Source organism: Heloderma suspectum, chromosome 1 (assembly GCF_057233095.1).
Source record: "Heloderma suspectum isolate Gila_16-S chromosome 1, 16-S_ref, whole genome shotgun sequence".
Classification (NCBI taxonomy): domain Eukaryota; kingdom Metazoa; phylum Chordata; class Lepidosauria; order Squamata; family Helodermatidae; genus Heloderma; species Heloderma suspectum.
In genome coordinates, this window is record NC_139458.1 from 436,412,144 (window position 1) to 436,432,877 (window position 20,734).

The 20,734-nt window shown below is 46.0% G+C and overlaps 1 protein-coding gene across 15 annotated transcripts in view; it reads right to left on the reverse strand.

The window, feature by feature from the left end:
• The window catches only part of NCOA1 (nuclear receptor coactivator 1), a 406,595-nt gene that overhangs the window by 203,968 nt on the left and 181,893 nt on the right, over positions 1-20,734 (reverse strand). The window contains exon 6 of one of the 15 annotated variants that reach the window (XM_084829479.1): positions 3,679-3,817. The exons of the other annotated variants lie outside the window; for them this stretch is intronic. The gene's annotated coding sequence lies outside the window, so the exon portion shown is untranslated. The remainder of the gene's footprint in view (positions 1-3,678; positions 3,818-20,734) is intronic. 15 annotated transcript variants of the gene reach the window in all.

Below are 20,734 nucleotides of genomic sequence, written 5' to 3' on the forward strand. Positions count from 1 at the left end.
ACCGTGCAGCCAGGTTGGAGTAAATCGTTGGTGGAAACACACCCTGGGTAGGCATGGCGGAGAATTCCGCCACAGATCTCGGTGAGGCCGAATTCCAGTGTATTCGGCCCCCTGAAATCCGTGGCGGAACGAAGTCCCCCCGCCCCGCGAAATGGGCCCGGAACGGAGCACCTACCTGCGGCCGCCATTCGCTTCTTCCATATAGCCATGATAGGCTACATAAATACTTATGTAGCCCATCACGGCTAATGCAGGGACGCCATTTGCGTCCCTGCGGAAGCCGTGATAGGCTACGTAAGTATTTACATATTCTATCATGGCAAAACTAAGGGAACGCAAATGGCGGCGGCTATGGCGGCTGCCATTTGCGTTCCCCTTTTTTCTGCCGTGATAGGCTACGTAAATATTTACGTAGCCTATCACGGCAAAACAGAGGGGTGCAAATGGCGTAGTGGCCGCCATTTGTGCCCCTCTGTTTTGCCGTAATAGGCTACGTAAATATTTATATAGCGTATCACGGCGGGAAAAAAAGGGAATGCAAATGGCGGCTGCCGTAGCCACCGCCATTTGCGTTTGCTCTTTGTTTTTTTCGTGATAGGCTAAATATTTACGCACCATTTACGTCCGCACCAGTCCGGCAGTGGCTGGAGGCCCCGCTGCGGGTTGGCCCGGCCCGCAGCTCTGCGGCCTGGCCGTGGAGCACAGCCAGCCGGGCAGGATTCCGGGGGGGGAGGAATGGATCGCCTCCCCCCCCATTGAGGATTCTGGGGGGAGGAACGGATCGCCTCCCCCCACCTCCGGAACCCGGCGGAGCCAGGTAAGCGGGGTTTCATGCACCCCTAACCCCGGGTTACAATGGAGGCTGGATTCTGTCTTTGTGTTCTCCCTCCCCCCCTCTTTCCCAGCATAAGCATATGTGTGTCTACTCAGAAGTAACTCCCATTGTCCTCAATGAGGCTTGCTCGTGAAATGCAGGTGCATCTGGACTTTCGGAGGAAAGCAGAAAGGGGAGGGGGGAAGGCCTCTCTTATTGGTTGAGCAGCCCCTGCCAGTCAGATGATGTTCATGCCAACCCCGCCCCCCCGGAAGTGTGTTCTGTGAAGCGATTTTTACTGGTCCAGAGAATTTGCTTGTGGAACCCTGCTCACAGCGAAGGCGATTCCTTTTTTAAAAACGGTACTCCTCCATTAGCTTCTCCTACCGTTGTCGTGGAAACATGGCCCTAATTGAGGAAAACTGGCATGCATAGTCTGCTTTAGATTGCTAAGGGATATTTTGCTGCTACTGAAAGCTGAGACCAGAGAAAGCAGCCACAATGACTTCAGCATATAATTGAGAGGTTGTTAGATCTCTGTGTGAGGTGTCATGATCCTAGTGACGATAAGCTTACATTTCGAGAGAGCAAAGGGAATATACTAGTTCTTCAGCAAGAGTCTGGGTTGGGGCAGAGAATTCACCAGAGACACAGCTGCAAATACTGCAACTAAGTCATGGTTATTCATAGCTGAATCTTCGCATTCTCAGAGGCAATGAGGAGCTGTGATTCTACAGGCGCTTAACCTTGATGTTCTAAGAGGAATCTTAGCTTTCTGCTCCCAAAGGAAACCTTCCCACACAAGAATGAGTAGTGACTTCTGAGTTGACTTGCCTTAAGTCCCAAAGTTTGAAAAATCTGGTCTAGGTTTTTGTTCCTCCATAGGGTTACCTGCCAGAGTCTTACTAAATGAGGCTCCAATAGGCGTCCTCTTCTCCCCCTGTTCAATGCCCAGCTCCTTTCTCTGCCGCTGGTGATGAGTACTAGCAACCATGGTCTGGCTGGCTGCTCTCTTTTCCATACAATAAATACTGCAGCCAGGATTGGGGTGCCAGCAGCCACTGAGAACAGGTGCTTGGGACATCTGATGCCCCCCACCCCGAACAGGCAGCTGAAGCAGCCAGTGCTCAATCAAAAACAATGTCAATATACCTTTTAAATTTAGATTTTTCATGGTACTAATGGATTTTGAATCCCCACACCTCTGTCCATCTATTCTGGCATGCTACTATAATTTGAGCAAGAAAATGATTAAAGAAGGCCTGTCCTCAACTGCTTTTAAGTTGTGTTTACTAAATTCTAAAGATGCATCTTACACTTAACTTTTTTTTTCCAGGATCCTCAAAAATACACCTTCATCTTGTCTTGCACAAGAGAATTTCCTAGTGGATGTTGCCCTTGGACTACCACAAGAAATATGGGGGCACCTTAGAAAGGTTATTGAAGTTTCCAAGGAACAGCTGCACTTGTGCCTTTGACTTCATAATGGCATTTGGGATCAATTGCGAGCAGCCTGCTACAAAAAACCATCTATACAACAAAAAATTCTATAGATCCAATTTGCAGTTACCTCCCCTCGCAACAACATGAACTATTAAAATTAAAGCATTTATTCACAATATGAGCATGCCTCCTAAACACATGCCCAAATGATTGGTGCAGCCCTGTGGGTTACCTAGACATGCCCACTTTTGGTATTTATTTCATTTTATAGTTTGTATCGTGTCTTTTAGGAAAAAAATGGCAAGGTGGCTTGCATTAATGTATAAAAACAATTAAAACAGTTATAATGAAACAATACAAATAATGAAACAGCACTGCAAAAAAAAAAAACACTAAATAAGTCCACACACAAATACAGCTAATCAAAGTCCTTCCTGTTTTTTTTAAAGCCATCTTCAAAGTGCAAAGACAAGAGGCTTGCCAGATTTGCCCAGGAAGGGAACTCCACCATCTCGGTGGGGCTGCAGGAAACCCCCTGTCTTCATCTGTGCACTAGCTTTGTGAGCCAAGCATAATTTCTGTCTCACTGCAGGGTAATCTTTGGGCTATGAAGCATGCTTAAAATGCTTTTATAATGCTTGCTTTTAATCTGATTTCCTTAGTAACTTTTAAATACACACAGGGCTTTCATAAGGGTAAATGCCAACCAGTTTTACAGTTATGCTCTGGACATAATTCCGGTTGTGTGTAGAAGCCAAAAAGATCTCATAGCTACTGACAGTGTTTGCAACCCACCTATTAGCTTGGAATTTCATTCTGGAGGATGGAGGGGACTTTTATGCTTAATTTGGCATCTGATTGACAGCCTGCCAATGCTGCCAAGGTACTGACGTGCCAGCAACACACTACAGTTTAGACTTTAAACATTCAGGTGGCATGTTAATTTTGATTTGATGGGTTGATTTACACTAGTCAGGAAACCCTGTGATTAAATACTTAATGGCTGGTCACCATTTCTGACACAGATGGAGAGACTGACCGAAGCAACTCCATCTTTTCAGCAACCTGACAGGAGATACTGTCTGTAAAAGTAAAAGCTAAGGATCAATACAATATCCTCAAACCCACTGCCAGGACAGCTGGTGGCACAAGAAGTATTTAAACAAAGATTTGGTTCCATGCTATACCAGCCCACATGAAAGGGCAATTGTATGCAGGTGGAAGGGTACATCTGGATAAAGAAAAAAGGTGCACGGCCTGGAAGGCAATTTTGGTGTGTACTACCAGCCACAATGCCCACTTTCCACCAGCAATTCTGCAACATCCCTATCATGAGGAGGATTAATAAAACTTACAAACTTGGTTTTCTGGAGAAAAAGATGCAAAGCCAGATTGTCCACAAAAAGCCCATTTATTGATACCTGTTCTAGATATGTACTGCTGACAACTTGACTTCTAATCTTCCCATCAGTGGCCAGGTGAAGAATTCCTCATCTCACCTTTCGAGCCACAGTTGAGTGGCAGAGCAGATGCTTTATCAGCACAAGGCCCTGGCATCTCCTGTTAAAAATAAGTGCAAAGGCTGAGAAAGACCTGTCTTTGTTGAGGTCTTGGCTTCTTTCTCTAGCTTGGTGGGCAAGAGTGAAGCCAGAGTTTTGGGTTTTCACATCACGCTAAACAAACGATGGATGGAAAGTCCGTGGCTTGTTGTGGCACTCCTGCATGCAGCATGAGCAATTGGGCAGTGTGCACGAGCATGCAGGTTGTAAGCAATAAGGCAGTGATCCCCCCAAACCCTGGCTTAGCGTTACATCTGAACTGGCCCAGAGTAGACAATACTGGGCTAGATGGATCAATAGTCTGACACAACATAAGGCAGCTTCCTAATTTTTTATTTAAAAAATGGTCTTTTAAGCCTGCTATCATGTCCTCAGTTATCTTTTCTTTCTGCGCAAGATTATTTTAGATATCACTGAAATTCACAGCAGACAGCCTGGCCGAGTGATAAACTATTTTCAGCAATATCCAGTAATTGTTAAATTGTTACTTGCTTTGTGCCAAAATGACCAGCTGAACAGCTGCCTTTGGCCAAGCCAACATTTGATTGAATGTAGTTATGCATCCTTACGTAACATCTTTGGGAGAGGTACTCTGGTGCTAAACACATAATTATATTTATGTTGTGTACATACTAAAACACCAGGAGTCTGTTTTCTAATTAAATAGCTTGTTTGTGCAAAAAGAAAAATCCCTCAAGTAGAGAATTGTGTAAGAAAAATTATATACATTTTACACTGTTAGCTATATCCCCCAAGTATAGAATCATTATCATCACTGCAAATGGAAGCTTACACATATTTACCAACTAACCAAGGTGGCATAAGGCAGGGAAAAGGTGTTAAAACAATGGAAGGATTAAAAAAAATTAAAATGGTTTTCCAAGTTGCACAGAATGGCCATGGTATGAGAACACTCCAGGAGGGATAGAGAATTCCTGCCTCTTACTGCAACATTTAAGATGCTTCATGCTTTATATTCTCATTTGCCTACATAATGGTGCTGCATGGACAATCATCCCTCATTTCCCAATAGGACGTGGAGGCTATAAGTGGCCCAACCAAGGCCACCCCTGTGAATTCCGGGATTAAAACATTCCGTATAATCAGAGACCAAAGACCTGCTGGGTCCAACCTCCGTTTCAATATTTGGGGAGGGAGTTTAAGATTAGTGGTATGACACTAACTACTTCGAAGGTCCCCTGGTACAGATCCTGTCATGGGAACTCTTAATAAAAGGAGAATAATAAAATCCCTCATTGCCTCACGATAGCCTTTTGCAATAGCCTTTCACCAATTACTGGGCAAGCCAAACCCACCCACCCTTCATCTGCCTGCCTCTCAGGAGCTGAAAGGGGCTGGGTAGCATGCCATCATCTGTCCTCTCAGGATGCAAACTCTCATGAGAAATGGCAGCCACTTCATGCAGCATGGAGAAGGGGGAGGCTCAGGAGGCCTGATGTAGCACATATGTACTTTGCCCAATCAAGAAAGAACTGCATAGCAAGGATAATCACATTTGTAAGACAGTGCTTAGATTCTATGGTAATAGGGCCACACGAGCACCTCTGACAAAGGTTTCTTCGGCTTTTCTGCCTAACTGCACTGGCTCACCCAATGTTGTATCGTTCACAAAGACCAAAACTCTCAAGGAGTTTTGCGCCTCACTGGTGCAAACTGGCCAAGCTGCCAACTGTTGCTGCTGACGCTCAAGTGTAAACAGGACATCAATATTTCAGAGCAAACATGATTTGTAATCGAGCGGATGCTAGCAGGGCAGCTCTCACAGACTCTGTGCAGAAAAGGAGGAGGAGGAGCGTTGGGCCACGCTGCTATTCTTGGCATATTGTGCAAATCTTTCTTTCTGACTAACCAGAATGAGAAAAAAACAGGTGGTTAAAAAGCAGAGCCTGTGAAGTCCATCAACACACAATCAGGCCAGCCCAAATTGGCCTGATTGACGGCCGCCAGGTAGTCTTCCCTGTAGCCATGAGATCCAGGGGCTGAATATAATTCAGATGACAACATTCTGCTAGGGCTGGAGGTCTGAATATCAGGGACACAAGAGGGATAGCTGACAGCACAGCCCACTGATGAGATACAATTAGCCACACAGTTATCTTCATGTTAGCCAAAGGGAACTACCAGTCCCAGGAAACAATGCCTATGTCTGATTTAGCACCGCCACCACCCACTAAACAATCCTATTCAGAGGCAACCTAAACTAGCCAACCAGAAGCCCCCTGGGGTGATTTTATGCTGTTTGAAAGCCTGAGTTAACTACTTGGCCATCCCAAGCAGTTTATGCAAATCCTTTTTCTTTTTTCTTTCTTTTTTTTCCAATTACCACAGGGCTAATCTAATAATTGTTCCAGGTATACTAAGAAGCTGTGCTCTTCCAGAAATTACAGAAATACAAAGCATCTCCATATACCAGCCTTCCCCACCCTGGAGCCCTCAAGGTGCTTTGGACCACAACTCCCAGCATTCCTGATGCTAGCTGGAGCTGATGGAAGATGAAGTCTAAAATGTCTCGAGACGTCTGCAGTGTACAGCAAAGTGCCAGTTAGCTAGGGGCCATTCCCAGACATCTAGCGCAGCACTCACATGGGCTGAAACCAGACCTCAAGGGGCAGAAGGTCAGGCCAAACTACTTTGTGCTTTGTGACCATGTTAGAGTACTCAAGCGGTGCGACTGCTCAGAAAATATAGAGTCAACGTCACCATCCATGACCCACACTAAATGAGTGTGTTTGGCATAAAAACAGAGTACTTACAAAGGAACATTCATTTGGATTTCAGCGCTGACTGTCTGGATACAACGTTGCTTGCCATCTCTCATCCGCCCCCAGCCTCCAAAGATACAATTTTCTCTCCAACCTTTTCACTTACCATCTGGGGTCAAATAAACTCTCACTCTCATCGTGAGCACTTCCAACTTTAATTCTCATCTCCTGTGCAAGTGTGTCACCTTTCCTATGTCACCAGCCTCTGCTTGAGTTCAAAGAACCCCAAGGAAGCCACAAGTCTGAGGAGTCTTCTAGAGTTAATACTGTTGGCAAACCATTCTGGATGTTCTCAATCCATCTCTAGCCCCTTGCTGACGACAACTTTGGGCATGGGGAAAGTACGACAAGCGATGGCCCGTATCCTTCCTTCCATACTGTCTGTCTCCTCATCCTGCCTCTTTTTTTTCTTAAAATGTTATCTCTACCATGCAAGGGAGTGCCTGTATCATTATTGTAAGCATCTTACCTTACACAACACACCCAAGGTGGAAAATAAGTAGTAGCTTATACCGGATTGAACGACACAGTGGAGCATGCAATTGCCTTGCTGACAAATGCAATGGCCTAGATGTTTACTGGAGCACTGGTATTGGCTTTATTTGTGGCCGTTTGGTGTTGAATTTGAACAAGGCCCTCAGGTTTTAGTAGCTTTTCACATAACCAAAATGAGAAGAAAAGTAATGTCGCTTCTGTTAATTTGAAAGATTTTACGAAAGGCCACTGGTATCAGACGTGTGTGAAATCATGCTGTCTTTATTGCAGCACACGGTGACCCATTACTCACCAGCCCCTGAGGGGTCTCTGTTCCATTACCAAGATTTGCTCGTACTCACCCACTGTCAAAGCTCCAACTTTATTTCTTCCCCCCCTCCTCTGTATCTGCGTTCTTTATTTCCCACAGCCTCTCTCGTTTCTTCCAATCCTTGCATCCTGTATGACTTATTTTTGTTCTCATTGAGTTTACATGCAGCACTTGGGTGGGGGAGAACTGAGCTAGTTTCTTTTACTTTCAGTTTTCTCCATAACTTTCAGTTTTCTCTCTAACGTTTGTTAGGGAGCCATCCTATGGCCACTAGACAGTGGCTAGATGGCCATAGGATATCTGGTTTTCAGGAACCGACCTTGGAGACCGCACTCCGAGATCGGTTCCCGGAGAACCAACCTTCCCCCACTTCTGCGCTGCCTCAGAGGCAGCGGAGAACAGCCCTGTCCTCCACCCTTGCAAGAGGAGCACAGAGCAGCTGAAAAGGCATGTGTCTAGGGGCGTTCCGGGGCAGGGAGGGCAGAAATGCCCGTACGACACATCCACTGTGTCGTACAGCAGCCGCCGCCTCTGTTCCGTCCTCCCGTGGCTAGAGAGCCGCAATTGGCTGTCTATCCAAAAATGCAGGGCAGGAGAAGCATGAAGAGAATGATCCCCTCCGTGGTTCTCCTGCCCTGGATAGCCTCCGAGTTCGGTTAATTTCAGTTAATTTCCAATTGCACCGTTAATATTCTTTCTGGCTTACAGTTTAAATTTTACACAGCTGACAGTGGAAGGCAGTTTGAAAGAAGGATCTCTACTCAAAACCTCAAACGGAGATTCGAATGAGAGACTGCCAAGCAAGAATTCATCAACAGGTTTAATTCTATCACCAGTGGCTTGAATTGGGATACAGGATTTTCACCATACTACCTGTGTTAATTGGCTTACCTACTGCCAGGATGTTTGTGTTATCAGCAACAACTGCACTGTGAATGACCACTGTTAATGATGTGATTGCCACTGCTGGTACTTTATGCATTTAATTTCCTTCTGACCTCACTGCATACAATTCTTTCCACACCACCATCATATGTACTGCATATAAACCTGAAATACTCCATAATACTCACAGAATCATAGAATAGTATGGTTGGAAGGGGCCTATAATACCACTGAGTCCAACCCTCTGCTCAAGGCAGGAATCCAAGACAGAGACATCCCTCTCCAGCCTCATCTTGAATGCCTCCAGTGTTGGAAAACCCTCTACCTCCCTAGGTCATTGGTTCCATTGTTGTATTGCTCTAACAGTCAGGAAGTTTCTCCTGATGTTCAGCCGGAATCTGGCTTCCTGTCACTTGAGCCCATTATTCCGTGTCCTGCACTCTGGGATGATCGAGAAGAGATCCTGGCCTTCCTCTCTGTGACAACCTTTCAAGGACTTGGAGAGCGCTATCCTATCTCCTCTCAGTCTTCTCTTCTCAAGGCTAAACATGCCCAGTTCTTTCAGTCTCTCTTCATAGGGCTTTGTTTCCAGTCCCCTGATCATCTTTGTTGCCCTCCTCTGAACCCTCTCCAGCTTGTCTGCATCCTTTTTAAAGTGCAGTGCCCAGAACTGGACACAGTACTCCAGATGAGGCCTAACCAGTGCTGAGTAGAGGGGAACTAGTACTTCCCGGGATTTGGAAGTTATGCTTCTATTAATGCAGCCCAAAAGAGCATTTGCCTTTTTTGCAGCCACATCCCATTGTTGGCTCATCTTCAGCTTGTGATCTACAACAATTCCAGGATCCTTCTCGCTTGTAGTGTTGTTGAGCCAGGTATCCCCCGTCTTGTGACTGTGCATTTGGTTTCTTTTTCCTAGGTGCACAACTTGGCATTTATCCCTATTAAATGTCATTCTGTTGTTTTCTGCCCAGCGCTCCAGCCTATCCAGATCACTTTGAATTTTGTTTCTGTCTTCCAAAGTATTAGCTATCCTGCCCAATTTTGTGTCATTTGCAAATTTGATCAGCATTCCCTGCACCTCCTCCTCCAAGTCATTAATAAAAATGTTGAGGAACACTGGGCCCAGGACTGAGCCCTGCAGTACCCCACTTGTTACCAATCCCCAGTTTGAGAAGGTCCCATTGAGAAGCACTCTTGGAGTCCGATTCTGTAGCCAACTGTGGATCCACCGGATCGTTGTTTCATCTAGCCCACTTTGAGCTAGTTTGCTCATCAGATTATCATGGGGCACTCCATGCATCTGATGCAGTGGGCTATAGTCCACAAAAGCTTATGCCCAAATAAATGTGTTAGTCTTTAAGGTGCCTCAAGACTGCAATAGACTAACATGGCTCCCCTCCGGAAATTACTCTAAAATAAATGTGTAACATTTCTCCCAATTTAATCTCTACTAAACATGTTCTGCAGGTTCTTTCAAATTACCAGAGGTGACAGTGGGACAAAAGAGGTCAGTGTGTACCCCATGCGATGGGATGCCTCTCTCGGCCCACGTGAAACTCTTTTAGTATGTACAGGTCAAATATACACAGGCCTTAAATGTTTCCACAATGCAGAGAGCCACTTTTTAATATAAGTATGGCTGCAGCAGAGCAGCAGGCCACTGGGACATTCTCTTCCCCACTGGCTGGCTGTCTGTCTCGCTTCTGACACAGCCTCCTCCAGTCGCAGAATGAAGTGGCTCCCAGCTGTTGCTTGAGACAGGAAGAGGTTGCGCAACTTCCATCTCAGAGACCTGGCTGTGGGCATTTCCCCCTCCCTTGCATACCTGCTCCTTGCTACTGCCACCCCCACCTGCTGCTGCCACTGGGAAAGTAAATGCCCCGCAACCGCCTCCCGTCTCTGGAGAAAGTGCTGTTGTTGCAGCAACAGGGCAGCCAGCCTGTGTGGGGAAATATATATCAGCATTCAATTTGCTGCTGTGCCGCAGTCACATGTGCACTGAGAAGAGGCTCCCCAGGCTGTGAACGTGCTTTGAGCTCTTTTAATATTTCATCTGTTGAGACTCTTTTAAAACTACTGTTTCCATAGTTTCCTTGTGCAGCACTTTCCTAAGCATGTTACGTCAAAGCCAGTCACACTTAATTCAATGGAACTTATTCCTTAAGGGTGCTTGGAACTGCACCCTCAGTCCACTGGAGGAAGGAGGAATGGACTGGCTTCCTGTCACTGCAATCTGCTCTGATGTCAATTGCCCCCCAACCATGGGGGGAACTTCATGCCAAAGGAATGAAAAACGCGTTGGGGTATTACCCAAAATTTCATGAAATCATCTTTGGTCTGTCAGGAGGACACAAAGCAGGAAAAGCCGAGTATGCACTACCTAAAACCCCGATTTTCTTGCTTCGTGTGCCCCTGATGGGCCAAAGTCGATTTCATGAAAAACATCACCAACCCCGTAGGTGCTGCTCAGCGAATGAGAGAGTTGTTTCCTGCCTCTGTCCATGCTCAAGGAAATTAACTGGAAGCCCTGAAGTAAGCCCCTGTAGTTTACCCCACACCTCTCCCCTCTCATCCAGTATTGGGGTGAATCCCTCTCCTGTATCTGGAGAAAAAGCAAATTTTGCAGCATGATCCCCATGAAGGCTTATTTGAAAGTAAGCCCCATTGAATTCGGTGGGGTTTACTCCCCTGTTTGAGACTGCAGGGGAGCAAAATTTACTTCTTACTGGGGAGCAAGTACTTCCAAGTAAACATACACACAGAAAGGGGGGTGGTGACATCACAGAACCTCTCATCCAGCACTGGGATATGGGAAAGATTAAAACTGTGCTTTTATGAATGGAGAAAGCCTGAATTCTATGAATGCGTCCAGCCACTATCCTGACAGATTGGAACAGCGAAACTAAAGAAGGGAGAAAGCGGCAGCCCATCTCCAATTTTCTCAGTGGGAAAAAGATGCTACAGATTCTCAAGGGTGTATTTTGGTGTGTTTGGGTGGAGGGAAGAATAGCTGTGGGCATTGGTGTGACAGGAGCAGGAAGAACAGAAGAAGCAGGGCAGCAGTGTCTGAGGAGAGAAGAATCTGGAATAGGTGGTTCTCCTCAGGCACCCCGAGGGCTTCCCCAAGTTCATTCTGAGGAGGTGGATACAGGTGGGAAGTTACTTAATGCTTGACCACCATTTTGAAAAAACAAAAAATCCCACTTCCTATGCCTGTTAAAGGAAGCGCCAATGTCTCTCCCCTATGCCGTCTCTCTCTTTTCCCCTTTTCCTAACCAGACAGTGGGAGGGTTTCTGGCTCCTAGCAAGCCCAGAAGCTTTTATGAATGAGAAAGGCAGGGTAGATACTCTGACCGGTGACAGTAGTGCCAATGGGGAAAAAGAGGGGAGGGGGGGAGGGGCAGCCCCACCCCTTGACCACCTCCCTGCCAGGTCACAGCCACGTCGCAGAGGCAGGCCCAGGATTTAATGCGGAGGGATGGGGCACACTGCAGGGAAACCACCTGGGAGCCACTTTAAGTAAAAAATATGGAGTAAAAGGACTTTCAGAAAATGTGGCTTTTCAAGAGGGATGCTGCTGGTTGGCTGGCTGCAGACTGGCCATGACAGCATGTGATGCAAAGGACCTCAAATGGCTCTCCCTTCGCACCAGATCATTCATGTAGAATGCTCCCATGACAAAGGATCAGGCACATTCCTCAAGCCTCCAATCCACAACAGCACAGGTGTGCACATTAATGCCATCACTTCCATGTCCTGCTAAGCACCAAGAGGAATCTGGCTAGCTGCTGTTGGAAACTAAATGCCACACTAGATGGACTGTGGTCTGATCCAGCAAGGCAATCCTTCTGCTTTTATTAAACCAGCAACTTGTTTGGCCTCAAGTCATGGTCTCCATTTATACATTCTAACTACAAAACCCCCAATTCTTTCCCCAAATGCACACCGGGTATGTTTATGCAAAATAAGTGTGCATAAGGGCCTTGATCTGCATTGTCTGAATAGATCATTTAATATCTGGATATTTGTGGGAACAGAACATGTACAGCCCTCTCCCAATGAACATCCTGGGAAACGTGCAAAGTCTCCAATGAATATCCAATGAGCACCCTGGGAAACGTGCAAAGTCTCCAATGAATATCCAATGAGCACCCTGGGAAACATGCAAAGTCTCCAATGAACACCCTGGGAAACGTGCAAAGTCTCCAATGAACACCCTAGGAAACGTGCAACGTCTTTCTTTGGTGGCAGAAAGAAGAGGTAGTCAACAGTTACCTTCTGAAAGATGGTCAGCGCTTTTGCAAAGTTACTGCTCCCATGAATAGAAGAACAGTTCCTGAATTAACTACTGGTTCGTCACAGAGATGGCTTTTACACTAGGCTTAGAGAGCAGCTGCCTCATGCAGCGTATCTCAGACACTATTAAGGGATGGGAGACAGAAGGATCCAACCCATGATCACGTAGTGCTCTTTCACAACAGCTCCTGTTTGTTTCAATGAGGCTTGTGCTGGGCAGCCTCCTTGGAGATTGTGCCAATTAGTGTCTGCAAGCAAACCATTTGGGTGTTTTTCTTTAGACACAAAAATGTCCTGAGCTGGCACCAGTTTGTGGAAATTGGACTTTTTATTCTTGTTAAAGGTTTGCTCAATGCATTTTGTAAAACCCCCTAAGTTGGATTACACAGAAAGGTGTTTAAAATGGTGCTATTTTTAGTTGCAAAAGGTATTATTTTAAATTTGCATTAAATTACATAGATTAGCATGCACTAAATTACATGAATTAGTCGTGTCCCATCTTCTAACCTGGGACTGTTGGCAAGCTCAGGAAAAATAGTGTTGCTACACCACTGTGGTTTTTGAAGCTTTTCCCACAACCTGCAATCGTGAGCTATTTTTTCTTCCACAGCTCATGCATTTTAATTCTTTCCCTTCTTCCTAGGTACTTTCACATGAAAAGAAAAGAGAAAAAACATCTCTCTCCTCCAGACTAATTATCCAGACACAAATTGCAACCCAGCCAAATAGTGCAATAATTGCACCATCTGACCCCTGGAGGATTTCACCAGCTTGATAGTCCTTCCCCCAACCACCTGTGCCACCCCTTACTTACTCTACTGTACATTTACTCTAACTGGAAGACAGAAGAGTATATAATTCACCTAATTCAATAGGCAAAGGGTCATCATTTTTCACCATCTCTCGTAATACCAGAACCCTGGGGTCATCCCATGAAACTGATTGGTGGGAGATTTGGGACAGATAAAAAAATACTTCTTCACACAGTGCATGGTTAAACTATGGAATTTGCTAGTACAATACGTAGTGATGGCCACCAATTTGGATGGCTTTAAAAGGGGGTTAGATAAATTCCTGGAGAAGGCTATCAATGGCTACTAGTCCTGATGGCTATGTGCTACCTCCAGCATCAGAAGCAGAATGCCTATGTACACCAGTTTATTTATTTATTTATTTATTTATTTATTTCTATACCGCCCAATAGCCGAAGCTCTCTGGGCGGTTCACAAAAACTAAAACCAAACAACACACAATAAAACAATTTAAAATATATAGAACATTAAAACCACAATATAACAATACAACCACAATAAAACCTAGCAGCAGTACAGGAGTTTAAAATACAGATTTAAAACAGCAAAGATAAAAATTTAGAAAGCTAAAATGCCTGGGAAAATAAAAAGGTCTTCACCTGGCGCCGAAAGGAGTACAATGTAGGCGCCAGGCGAACCTCACTAGGGAGCTCATTCCAGAGCCGGGGTGCCACAACAGAAAAAGCCCTCCTCCTAGTAGCCACCCGCCTCACTTCCTTTGGCAGGGGCTCACGGAGAAGGGCTGCTGCTGATGATCTTAAGGTCCGGGCAGGCACATATGGGAGGAGGTGATCCTTCAGGTAACCTGGCCCCAAGCCGTTAAGGGCTTTGAATGTTAACACCAGCACTTTGAATCGGGCCCGGAAATGGACCACCAGTTGCTGGGGAACATGGGCGGGAGGGCGCTGTTGCACTCGTGTCCTGCTTGTGGGTTTCCTGTGGGCAGCTGGGCTGGTTGACCACTGCGTGAACACAATGGATTAGATGGACCCTTGGTCTGATCCAGCAGGGCTCTTATGTTCTTATGTTCTCAGTGTCCTTTTTGGGGACATATACAACTGCACATGTGAATAGTTCTGCTTGGGAGTTTTCTCCTGTCAAGCCTATCAAATCTTGTTGAAATCGTCGGGTGAGAGGGTCAGAACCCATCTTCCCAAAAAATGAATGCTAGAATAGGACTCTCCTGGCAGCAAAAGCTACTCTGCATGCAAAAGGAACACAGGAAGTTGCCTTATTCCAGGTCAGGCTATTTCTCCATCTAGTCCAGCAGAGAAGGGTCTTTCCTATGGTGTGCTGACTGAATATGCCAGGAATTGAACCTGAGACCTTCTGCACACAAAGCACGAATTTACCACTAGTAGCCACAGGAAGGGCAATGGGAATATTCGCATGAATGAGGTAAGTGTGGGCCCACCATTTTACAGAGAGGGAAGGCACACAGAGAACTATTCCTGCCACTGCTACAAGCCTGCTCCGCCCTAGGATTTCCGGGTAGAGAGGGGAACAGCTCACAGCTGGGCCAACAAAAATCACTGGTTCCAACAGCCTTCTGGCCCTGTGGATCCATTTGGCAGATAGATACACTGCAGCAGGAAACCGACCACTGTAAGTCATCATGGATCCTCATGCTTATAGACAATATAGCATAGTTTTCAACCCTTTGAAATCTCATTATTTTGCCATCACATTTCCAATTGTGCGTATGTAGCAACTAGATTTTTTGAAAAATAAAACACGTATAATGTTGAAAGGTCTGGATAAAAATTGTAGTTAGCCTAAGTTTTCCTACCAAGTAGAACGAAATGGGGAACGTAGAGGTGGAAGACTAGAGTACACACATGAGTGAAGAAGAAACAGGATGCATAAAAGTACATCTGGCATGAAGAAAGTGTGGAACTCTTCCCTAATAATACAGAGTGTGCAACTATATAACGGCTTATGGTCATGGGTCATGAAATTAACAAGCAAAAGACTTAAAAACAAGAAGGGTACTATTCCCCTCCCCAGCACAATTAACCAACTAACTTCCCAGTTGAAGATCAACATGACAACGGAGATCAAGAGTCATGAGGCCAAATTAAATGAGCTAATGTCTATTCATGGTTGTTAACAAAGATGGTTGGGGGAATGAAACCATTTGTCCAACATCTGGACTACATATTGCTGGAAGATGGAAGTAACTGAAGGAGTGGGAGTCCCAATTTCATCTCCCTGGTGAGGCAGAATATTGCTAAACTTACATTTTTGAAAATCCTAGGGGTGTTAGAGAATTCCGCCACGGATCTCAGTGAGGCTGAATGCCAGTGCATTCAGCCCCCTGAACTCCGTGGCGGAACGGCCTGCCACCCCCCCGCGGATCCCCCCCAGGACGAGACTTACCTGAGGCAGATGTTTCGGACGGCGGCGGCTCCGGTGGCGGCGGCTGGTCTTCCGACCGGCCGCCGCCGCCATTTGCAGTCTCCCCCCCCCCCCATTCGTGATAGGCTACATAAAGACTTACATAGCCTATCACGTCTGGGTTAAAAAAAAAAACCCGTATGCAAATGGCGGCGGCTATGGCCGCTGCCATTTGCGTTCCCTATTTTTGGTTGTCTTAGTCTAGGTAAATATTTACGTAGATTAAGACGGCAAAACTAAGGGGGAACGCAAATAGTGTAGCGGACGCTATTTGCGTTCCCCCTTATTTTCGCCGTCTTAGTCTATGTAAATATTTACATAGACTAAGACAACCAAAAATAGGGAACACAAATGGCGGCGGCCGTAGCCGCCGCCATTTGCATACGCGTGTTTTTTTTTTAAACCCAGACGTGATAGGCTACATAAGTCTTTACGTAGCCTATCATGGCTGAATTCAGGGACGCAAACGGCGGCGGCTCCAGCCACTGCCATTTGCGTCCCTGCTAGCCAGCGGCCGGATGTCCGGCTGCTGGTGAAGCCGGCCGGTGGCTTCGCGGAATCCCTGCGGAGCGGAGCCGGCCGGCCAGGATTCCGGAGGCAGGGACAGAGCACCTCCCCCCCCCAGCAGAACCCAGCGGAGCCAGGTAAGGGGGGCTTCGTACATCCCTAGAAAATCCAAAGGATTTTGCGGCAAACACAGCAATCGCCTGTGCTCTCTATGGACTGACCCAAAGCAGCTGGCAACCCAGAATCAGGATCAATCCCCACATTACTCTTTACCAACATGAGTCTGATTGGAGTAAGGATGGAGAGGGAGGCTCATAGCTCAGTGGTGGTGCACACACAAATAAAGATCCCAGAGTCCATCCCCAGGATTTCTAGTTTAAAGGTTCTTAGCTAGTGGACCTGGCAAACATCCCTGCCCAACATCCTGAAGAGTTGCGGCTAGTCAGAAGATACTGGCTAGCAGGATGGACCAATGGTATGACGCAGAATAAGTCAGCTTCGTATGAATAACATGACATCTTCCCGGTGAATTAGGCCACTCAAGTTACATTTCCATACATCCACCACCACATATCTTAAGACGTGTGTTGACAGAAAGCAACACAAGTGTTCATCCTTAGCCGAAGCTGAGAACGTGCGTGCCAGTGGAGGGCAGCAGGCAGAGCACTGGCTTTGGACATGGTATCCGTGGATTGAAAGCCACAACGCGCCGTGTGGCCTTAAGCAGTTCATTTTCACTTGACCTCAGTTCTCCATCTGTAAAGTGGGAACTGCAGCAACCAGTTTCACAGAGCGGATGCAGAAATTAACATGATAAAAATCTGTGAAATGCTTACATGTTAAGTGTTCCTTCCAAAGGGTTAGCAGCAGCAATTTTGGAATCTGCCAAAAAATGGTTCTAAACATATACTTTTAAAGTATGCTATTTCAGCTGTTAATTAGCAATCATCTTGCCTGATAATTAGAGGTATAATTTGCTGCATATGGCATCTTTTTTCCTTTAAGAGAAAACACAGGAGCTTCAATATGTTGGCTTGTCAAGGGTCCCACTCTTTAATGAGATCACATTCTCACAAAAACAGCGATTCCAAACCCTTAATTCCTCCTCTGTCTCCAACACTACTACTCTAGTAATGCTACTCAGCTAGTACTTCTAAGACTTCAGCTCTGTGCCAATACACTTGACTTTAAAAAGAACACGACCAGTTTGAAACAACATTCCTAATTGCTTTTGCTTATGAAGATTATTTGACAGGATTGCTCACTCAAAGTGCTTGCATAACATACAGCACACAGAATCAATAAAGTCTGCATTTCAAGATCTAGCCCCCTGATCCTGAACGCCTATGCCGGCATATCTTCCAGCAACACCACAGCGACACTGCTGTCAGTACTCACCCTTCTGAACCATACAAATAGAGGCAGCTGATGACCACTGCTCCATGTAGCCCAGTATTGTCTATTCTGACTGGCAGCAGCTCTCCAGACTGGCTACCAGAAATCCTTTCACCTAGAGATGTTGGCAGTGGAACATGGGACTCCCGGCATGCAAAGCAGGTGCTCTGTCATTGGGCAATACACCCTTTCCCTATCATATTGGCACAGCAAGCCTTCGGGTTAGGCCACGAGGACCAATTCCACCAAGAATTACATTTTCTCACCCAAGCTCCACTGAATGTGCAAAGAGAAAGGGCAGGCAAGCGTAGGGAGAGTGGCTGCCCTGGGGTCAATGGCACCCCTACCATGAGGCAAGGTGGCTGCCTCAGTCAAGGGGTTTGCAATGCCATGGAAGACAGCAGAAAGGGGCATGCTCTGCAGGGCTATTCTCCTGCACAAACGTCACTGATGCGAGTAGGAGTATGGTGGTGCTGTTGGGATGTTCCTGTTCATTTTGGTGGAATATAAGCACATCCTAGCAGATGGCATCCTAGCAGATCGCACCCCTCTGGCTTTCTGCCTCAGGCACTGGAATGGCTTGGGCTGGCCCTGTCCTAGTGTATGCTCCAAAAGCCCTTGAACATTACAGCAGACAGCTAAAATCATGGAGAAAAAAGCAGAGTCTAGGGTTTCAGAACTGCAGCTCTGACTGAGCACTCAAGAAGTAAAATAATTGGAGGGGGGGGGGACGCTAACAGCCAAAACTCCATTACCATAGAACTTGGATATTTTATGGCTTATACCCACTTACTGCTGATATATGTAGCCATTCTGACATGCTGGGGGCAAAAGGTGAACTGTTTTCTTTTTCTTGTGAATGCTCCAACATGCTGCACTTGTGGCTTGCCCTCTCGGTCCAACCCACATTTCAAAGATTTCCCAGAGACATATTTTCAGAATGCACCTCACCGTTCACACCATACAAACTGGAAGCTCCCGCAACCAAAGACCACCCCTGCTCAGTTCTGAATCTGGACTGACTCACACAGCACTAAATTGGCTTGGAGAGCTTGGCCAATACAACATTTGAAACTGCTAACCAGGCAGGAAGGCCATCCTCCAATTGCTCCATCTTACGGCATGCTATTCTTTCAGCATTTGAAGCAGGTTGCCATTTTTCCTGTTTCTCTTATTACATGATGAAATTTCTTCTGACCACAAGTTGGAGGAGTCAGGAGTTTGCTTTGCCATGCAGTCAGCTACAAGATGCCCTCAGTGCCAAGTGGGCACCATGGGTACCAGCCTCAATTTGCAGAGTGCAAAACTTTTGATGTGGAGAAGGGTCAAGTTTAAACTCTGAGTTTGCTCACCGGGTGGCCTTGAGCAAGTCGCTCATACTAACTGTGAAGAGGGGGAAGGGGGAGCGAAGAGTCCCAAGAGCTAGAATGATGGTGTTTCGTAAAGGTCTTGCATAGACCTGAGAAAAAAATACTTGAATTCCTTAGCAACAGCATCACATTCAGTGCCTCGGCAACCAAGCAACTGGGATATGACCAACCCTCTCCTTACTGCCCACATGGCTGCTGTGAGGATAAATGAGGTAGACATTCCTGCTGCTCAGCCCCATTCCCTCGCTCAGAGGTCTTCGGTAGACAATCCTGGAAGGCAGTGGCTTAGGGAGAGTACCAAACGATGACAACCCAGGAAGAACGAGAGCAAAGGTGTCCCTAGTTTCATGAAGAAATCACCATGTTTCTGTTCCTGGTACTAGCCCTTAATGCAGCCATCTCCAAACTGGTGCCCTGTGGGATACGGATGATGGGAGTTGTAGTCCAACACATCTGGAAGGTGCCAGGTTGGGGAAGGCTGCCTTCATGCAACTTTATTTATTTTATTTTAGCCAAGAGTTTCTTACCCTCATCCTTTGAGTATTGTTATCCTCTTCGGGCTAAAGAAGCCACTGTAAAGAAAAAATAGGGAATGGACCAGAACACGCAATGCAGTTCTGCTGAAGCTAAATAGGTTCGGCACCACAAGTTGCCTGGATGTGAGACCATGTGGGAAACATACAGCAGTCACTCTGAGAGCTCCTTGGAGCAAGAGTGGCATATAAGTCAGAAATAATGGAGTACTGTATCATCAGAAAAGTGCTACAGAAGTAATTTAATCATCATCATAATCTTTCCAATAGAAAAATTAGAGTTGTTGCCTTTATGCAAACACTCCAATTCAAGAGGGAACGCAGGATGCCATTTCCTAACATTTTAATGGTGTTTGAGTAGCGAGCAATTTGAACAGCACTTTAAAAACACTAGAGAGTGGACAAAATGTCAGTGCCAACTGATTGTAACAACAAATGGTTGAGAGAAACTTAAACTGTGGCACACACATGTTACACCTAACAATATTTTTTCCCACACAATCTGAAGTCCAGTCCCAAAAACCTGGTTACCTAACTAACAGCATCTTGCTTCCAAGCACTGCCAATAAGAACTGTGCAAAATGTCTAATATGCCGACCACCACCACAAACACACATTCCGCCTAAGCATCTGGACCAAGTTATCAGTATTGTGGAAGCAGGAGGAATCTGCAAGTCTAATTACACCTTGGGATTACTAGCATGGCATGCTCTAATAAATACTCCCCACAGCATCTGCTGATCTAATAACTGGCACTAGAAAATAGTGCATGCTTATCTATGTGGTTATTCGCTCTCACCCATTAAGAGCCTGGTGAAGCAACGGGCTGTGTCAGGCACAGTGGGAGGAGAAGGGATGAGGAAAGATTAAGAAAGGAAATGGAGAATGTACCCGTCCTACCAGCAAGCATTTCTCAAAGCACCGATCCACCCATTCCCTTTCATTGCTATGAATAACTGAGGTCACATTTAACTCACTTCCCTTCTGGTTCACACTGTTTGCATCTTATGGTTGGTTGTTGTGGGCTCCTTCTCTTGCTCCTATATCTGAAGTGTATCCCATATGACTGGCTGCTCTTTGGAGTACCTGGCCTGTCCTTCCAGATGACAGGGCATCAGTTTTATAAAGCTTC